Source organism: Micropterus dolomieu, unplaced genomic scaffold (genome assembly GCF_021292245.1).
Source record: "Micropterus dolomieu isolate WLL.071019.BEF.003 ecotype Adirondacks unplaced genomic scaffold, ASM2129224v1 contig_1430, whole genome shotgun sequence".
Classification (NCBI taxonomy): Eukaryota; Metazoa; Chordata; class Actinopteri; order Centrarchiformes; family Centrarchidae; genus Micropterus; species Micropterus dolomieu.
This window is the reverse complement of record NW_025730420.1, coordinates 1-7,428: the sequence shown is the minus strand read 5'-3', so window position 1 is coordinate 7,428 and position 7,428 is coordinate 1. Positions and strand designations below refer to the sequence as shown.

General features: G+C 39.4%; 1 long non-coding RNA gene across 2 annotated transcripts; it reads right to left on the bottom strand.

Moving 5' to 3' along the window:
- Positions 1 to 3,876: 3,876 nt before the first annotated feature.
- Positions 3,877 to 7,007, bottom strand: LOC123964261. 2 transcript variants are annotated; one of them, XR_006823387.1, is made up of 3 exons: positions 6,412 to 7,007; positions 5,989 to 6,124; positions 3,877 to 4,429 (listed from the first exon to the last, which is right to left on the bottom strand). It is a non-coding gene; the product is annotated as an uncharacterized LOC123964261 (long non-coding RNA). The 2 variants fall into 2 exon arrangements; XR_006823386.1 differs by lacking the exon at positions 6,412 to 7,007 and having other exon boundaries at positions 5,989 to 6,400.
- Positions 7,008 to 7,428: the final 421 nt, after the last annotated feature.

Here is a 7,428-nt window from a genome sequence, read left to right as displayed (position 1 = left end):
CCACACACAGACATACTCACATACCCCGCCAAAAAAATAAATAAAAAGAAAGTGACCGAACTAAGAAAATGAGAAAAGTCTTGATGTTCTCTGTGGAGTGAGGAAGAAGAATACACTGGTACCAAGCACAGCTCCTCTGGCGCCGAGCCACTGTTGAATATCAAGAATCAGTTTACAGTTTGACTTCACTGCAGCACCTCCCTTCTCTGCAGTCCATCTGTGAGTGAGTTATATTTCTCCAGAATGTGCATGGATGATGTGCTCGTACAGCAGCCTCTCCAAAATACACCAAGTGGCCATCTGTGTATGACAAAGTCTTCACCACACTTACTTGTATTTCACTTTCAGTCGTAGTAATACTTTCATCTCCTCTCTTTGCAGTTGTTTTGATATCCCCCTTGTCAGCTAGACCAATCTCACTTTTTAGCGCTCCTTCTTTCTGTTTTTCTCATCTCTAGAAATTGCTTTAAGGCTTTATCTATTTTCCCGCCCATGTGTCTGTGCTCGGGTGCACATGGCTCCCTCTTTTACTACTGTGTGTTGTACGTGGCCAGCACCATCAATCTCTGCTGTTTTAACACAGGCAACACAAACAGGAGGCACTGCATCATGCTGTGTTCGCTTTTAGCCTCCTCCCTCCACATTTCTCCTTCCAATCATGCTTCATCAGTCTGATGGCTATCTACACTCCTACGCTAACTTGTGGTGTTAATGGCGAATTGATGTTCTATTTCTAGTTTCTCACTAGTCATGAGAAGGCCTCAAATCTAGTCCCTACTCCCTTACGTGACAAAAAAACACACACAACTGATCGCACGGTGCTGTTTTCCTTCCACTCAGACAAACATCTATGAAAACTAAACAAGTGTTTGTAATTTTAGATGTGCATTTTAGGTTTTGGGTTTGTGGCTGCAGGATGGATCATGGTGTGGATAGTTGATAGTATCTGTGAAGCACCAGCAGCCAGATAGGATCAGCACCCTCAGGGCCAATGACGAACTTAACCATCATGCAACAGCATTGCAGAATAAATCATCATAGACCCTTACAGAGGAGTATTCAGTATTTGTGTTTACAGGGTGTGAGTCATGAAAGAGAGGTACGCTCACCGATCATGTGGTAATGCTGGTAAAACAGGTAATCTGCAAGGAAGTAGCTACCACCAAGTCTAGGAGAGGGAGGCGATGATACTGAAAAAATGCCATAGCATTTATACAGTTATCTTTTAAAATAACTGGGAATACCCCTAGTTGATTTCTTGCCAAGAGTCAGATGAGAAGATTGCCCCATGGCTGTGTGTTAAGTATGGAGATAATTAGCTTAGCATATAGACGAACGGGGAAACAGGTAGTCTGGCTCTCTCCACAGTTCAAAAATAGGTCTACTGGTACCACTGATGCTAACTGATTAACACAATTGTTTCATCCGTACACAGATATGTCGAGAGAGTTGCATGGGCAGAGAGATACACTTTTGTTCATCAAGAATTAGTTGCAACTCCTTCTAAAACCCACAAATTGTCAGTGTTTGTAAATGATAAATGGCGCTCATTGACTCATTCACGCACACACTGATGGTAGTGACTAGCACGCAAGGTGTTGGCCAACCATCAGAAGAAATTTGGGGCTCAGTGTCTTGCCCAAGGACACTTCCTCATGTGGACTAGCTACGGCTGCTCCAGAGCCATGCAGAGAAAGAGTTGCGTCATCTCTTTTCAATTTAAATTCAAGTGGCTTTATTGGCATGAGTGCATACAATACAATGTTGCCCAACATATTAACACAAACTATAAAACTATAATAATCAAAATAAGCAAGCAATTCTCAGTAACAAACATTCTCTCCAATGGGCCCTTTTTCAATGGCAGGTTGTGGAGCTCTCAACATGGCTCTGGGTTCTTCAATGATAGATATCAATATCATAATATAAAATGGTATGTACTGTGAATTAAAATGTTATCTGTGTTGTCCATTCCTACTCACATTACATATAAGAGCATGAGACAGTGATGTGTGTTTTTGTCTGTGTAATACCAAGGCCAAGTATTGAGCTCCATGTAACATCAAAAAAATCGATTTAACAAATGTAAAGATGAGAGGAAAATTTAGTTTTATGCTCCATCCAACCTCCCTCCCACCTACCAAAGAAATGACAACAAACAAACAAAAGCCCTTAGAAGGAACAAAATGACCCAAATTTTTATATGTACAGTAAGTTCTTCCAAAGAGCTCTGAAATGTCACATGCATACAACGGTCCTTATTCAAATCCATCCCTACAGTGGGAAGGCCGTCAGGAGTTTCCCCAGCAAGTCTGAGGTCACACCCTGCTCGTCCTCATCCTTTTGTGACCTTCCAGTTCATATATTCCACATTAATAAAGGTCATAAAAGAAGGAAACTCTACTGTGTGGTGTACACTATAAAGTGTTGACACAATTACTGAAAGGGGCAGTGCTGTACGGTAGGTCAGCCTCACGCCTTCTCGACAAAACCGAAACCGAAAAACAGAAATGTGGTCTTCTGTTTGTTTACATTTTTATTCTTCTCTTAGGAACTTAAGTATTAAAATATTAAAAGTAGCATTTACATGATTAGTTGACTGATGACTGGCAGCTGTTGAAAAACAAAAGATAAAAGTGCAGAGAGGGGTATTTTTATGCCATACTCTTAGCTGGACTTTGCATTAATGGATAGTTTTTTCCCCACAGATCTATGTGCTAATGAACCTGTAGTACCAGGGAAAACTCATGACAGAACCTTTAACAAAGAATATGCCAAGGATCAGTCATTAGCTAACTGGAGAACAATGAGATCATCAGAGAATCAGTCAAATGGGAGCTGCTCTCTGAGCACTGGCTTGAAGTCAGGATGATCTCATAACAGAGCTGCTCAGAGGCAACTTTATCTCTATTTATGTCAATGTGAAGTTTAATGTATTTAATCAGACCAACACTTTAGATCAGCAGATATCCCCTTTATTCAGGTTACACCGTAGGAGAGATTTTCAAAGTTGATTAAATCACAGTATAAACAGTTAATGGGACACTCAGAACACTAACTATATCAACAATGTACTTTAATTATGTTTTCTCCTCTTGGGCTCCTCACTCAAATCCTTCTGGGCCTTCAGTTCATTTGAGGAGTCAGCCCTGTTGTAACAATGCTGCCACCATGTGGCCAACCATGTAAAAGAAATTGGGCCATTACAAGTAAAAGTCCTGCAGTCAAAAGCAGATTATGGTTAGAGTTGAGGAAGAGAAGTCAATACACATAAATATAGTTATTTTTCTCTATTCTTTGATTTTTGTGACACTGACCTCTTTGAGCCTCAGGCAATTATTTAAATGAAACCAGAGACTCTGGGGCCCAGAGTACACGCTGCTTTTTTGTGAGGGTTTGTATTGTATTTATAAGCTTATATGTTTTAAAAAAGAAAGTAAAATCTTCATTTGAAAACCAACTGGTAACTACAGTTGTCAGTCAGAAGTACATCAAAATTGTACTTGAAATGACTGAAACATTATCCACATCTGCTTCCTTGGTTATTTTTTTCTACTCTTGTAAAACCTGTGCCTTCTGGTCAACGTGTCATGCTGCGATTGCTCAAGAGAGATAACTGCTGTGTGCGTGTGCATTTACCTGTGCCCTTTTTTTTTATACATGTCTGATGTTGTAATCAGTGGCATCTGTATTGTGATAACACAGTGAGAAATGCCATTGTCACATTCACTGTATGATCATGCAGGTCCCGTTTCCCTGACTTGTTTTGGAGGTGTGCCATCTGGGTATACTGGGTTATGGTTGTCCAATCGTCTATGGCTTTCAGTCAAGTAGCTTCACCATGACATCCGCAGTAACGTAAAACGTGACACCCGATGAAGTAAAGAAACATCGTACAACAGTTTTATTTGATGTTAAATAAGTAAACATGAATAATGTTACACATATTACACAACTGTCTGTCATCTGCTGAATAGATTTTCTACCAAAGTCACTCGTAAAACTGTGGATCCTGGATTTACATGGTTAACGGTTTACGCAATGACAAAATTTGTGTATATCCATTTTGGCAAATGTGTGTATATATACATATACATATATACATACACACACACACACACACACACACACACACACACATATATACACACACACACACATATACATACATACATACATACACAGCACATAATCAACTGTATACTTTTAACATACTGATAGGTAAAATGATCAACTCACAAACAAACATTTCATACATTTGTCTTGCAGATTTAGGGACAGCATTTAATTTACACTTAAATATAAAAAGATATTTCTGAGCAGGGAATTTCTATGCTCAAAACTTTTATGATAGTACATGTGCGTCTAAAACTGCTTCTTTGACGACAGAAGGTGCAGCCAGGCTCCCATTGTGGCAGTCGGAAGGTCCCTATCAATCGAAACAGGTTTGTCAATTTAACAGTTTTATGGATTCAACACAGAAGTTTGAAGCTCAGTCAGGAAGACTGTGCTACTCTCTCATTCACATCTCTCTCGCTCTCGATCATTCATATCTCTCTCTCTCTCTCTCTCTCTCTCTCTCCAACCCTCTCTCATTCATAAACTCCCATGGGCGTATACTCTTCAGTAAAACCAAACAGAATTTGCCATGATCTCGGTCAGCCAATCATACTGTTGCTGTCAAAACTTTCAATCTGTCCTCTCTGCTGCCATCAGCTGTCATTTCACTGTGAGTCATCACGACCCACCTCCGCCCTGTTAAACTACAGTTTGATCAGATCCATCAAATCTCAGCCATTCTCTCATCTGATCACCACCACCAGTGTCTACTCTTATTGAAGCCTATGTACACATTCCTACATTCATTCTGAACACAAACATTTAACATACCTATGACTGAAAGAGCGCATACATTTCTATGGATTTTTTCCCCATTATCCTACCTGTACTTTGGTCATTATTGTAATCTTGAGAGCAAATACATATCTACATTCTGTTAATGAAAGACGATAGGACCAAAACACGCTAATTCTTCAGCTTTATTAAAGGACATAGCCACTGTATGAATGCTTGTATGTAGTTATTCGAACTATATATTCACTGACTTATTCAAATGTCTTCAGTTCTTGATGAAAAATGGCACAACATGACTTTGCAGCAGACATTTTGAAATAATGGAGTAGGAACAGCACAGGTGTTGCTAATAACAATAACAATGGCAGTCAATAAGACATAACAGTGAGCCAGCACGCATAGGTTTCTGGTTTAAAAACAACTTGAAGGCACAAAACAACTTGAAATGTTGATCTCATAAATTGTGGTTTGTTTTCTATCCCCACGTGAGCGTGTGCATCGCACCAATGACGTCAATACCAGGACTCTAAAACTGAAACAGCTAAATGGAATCCAGCCATGATTAATTTTATTTACACCTGTGCTTTATATGTCAAAATGTCTATTTCTTCATTCCATAAATAAAACTGTAGTTTCAAATAAGATGGTTTTGTACCAACATCTAAAAAATGTCCCTGTATACTGATGAAGAACTGAAATCGTATACGGAATTTATGGGGAGGGTTAAAGTCAGTCAGCTATCCACACAGTAAAATTATTCTGAGAGTGATGGTGATAGCAGTAGTCGATAGTAACCCAGGTACACTCCCATGTCAATAATTTTTTTTTATCATTATATGGTTTTTGCCAACTATATATCAGGTGCATAGGCTTTGTTGGGATTAATTATTGAGTGGACTTAAATTAGTTGAGATAAATTCAGATGGAATTGCAATTGATGTAGTTGAAGAAAATCAACACAAACTCAACCAGGCTTAGTGAAAAAAAATTATTGATTGTGTGAATATTATTCAGCGTGACAGTCGGAAACTGAGAGGGAGACAGACAAGGCAGGGTTAACAGTGACAGGTGGAAGGACGTGCAGCAGGTGTTGGTGATTAATGACAGGGTGTGCTGATTGCTCTCTGCTCCTACCTTTGTGCATCTTTGTGTAAGATTTGATTTTTGTGGAAGCAGAAAGGTGCATTGATCAGGCTTGAGAAGGAAGAGTCTGTGGCTGGGAGATGAGCGCCGTGGCTCCGTAGTCGTGTCCTGACTTCTGCGCCTCCGCCTAAAACAACAGCTACTGATCACTTCTCATTCAGCATTTACAGAGGTGAGTCTCCAGTCTGGGATGAAGTTGCTGTGACAGAATATGATCTAAGAGGCAGTTTTGTAATTCCCTCACTGAATTCTTGCCAGAATGAATTCCCTCTTGTTTGTTTGTATTTTTTATGTAATTAAAGTCAAGCTAAATCCAGCTTGGAGGTTATGCTTAAAAGCATAGTTCAACAATTTCAGAAATATGTTCATTTGCTTTATTTCCAATAGCTAGAAAAGAAAATGTATACCACTTACTGCTGGTGTTATGTGCCTTGGTATAAGTCGGTCTGGACCTCCAAATTGAGTGTTTCGAGTTTGGTAACATAAAAGCAGAGTAGGCAGGAGCAGGCCAGAGCTAGTCATCTCTTGGCTCTAGCTTCGTATTTAACAGAGTGGTATTGATCATCTCATCTAACTCGCCACCAGAAACCAAATGTAATCTAATGTAAGCATTAGATGTGCGGAATGTTGACTGCTGATTTCCTGTCAGCACTCATCAGTAACTTGACCACAGAGCTTGGAGACCCACCCAGACATCAACAACAACGTTTTGTCCGTGGGGGCAGCACTGCTTTGGTTGCTTTTGTGTAACATTGAAACATTCACTAAATTTTGCTTTAAATCACTTAAATTTGAGGTACTTTGTCCCTCTGTAAATTCTTGGTCTGTTTCCAGATGCTGTAATAAAAATAGAAAGGGAAAGCAATGTATTATGACCGAATCAAAACAGAATGGGTGAAAGCAATAAAGCATTAACTGTTACTATTCAGACAAATTGAATGAGCTATTAAGATACAGTGGGTACGGAAAGTATTCAGACCCATTTAAATTTTTCACTCTTTGTTTCATTGCAGCCATTTTCCAAAAATCAAAAAAGTTCATTTTATTTCTCAGTAATGTACACTCAGCACCCCATCTTGACAGAAAAAAACAGAAATGTAGAAATTTTTGCAAATTTCTTAAAGGGAAAAACTGAAATATCACATGGTCATAAGTATTCAGACCCTTTGCCGTGACACTCATATTTAACTCAGGTGCTGTCTATTTCTTCTGATCATCCTTGAGATGGTTCTACACCTTTATTTGAGTCCAGCTGTGTTTGATTATACTGATTGGACTTGATTAGGAAAGCCACACACCTGTCTATATAAGACCTTCCAGCTCACAGTGCATGTCAGAGCAAATGAGAATCATGAGGTCAAAGGAACTGCCTGAAGAGCTCAGAGACAGAATTGTGGCAAGGCACAGATCTGGCCAAGGTTACAAAAAAAT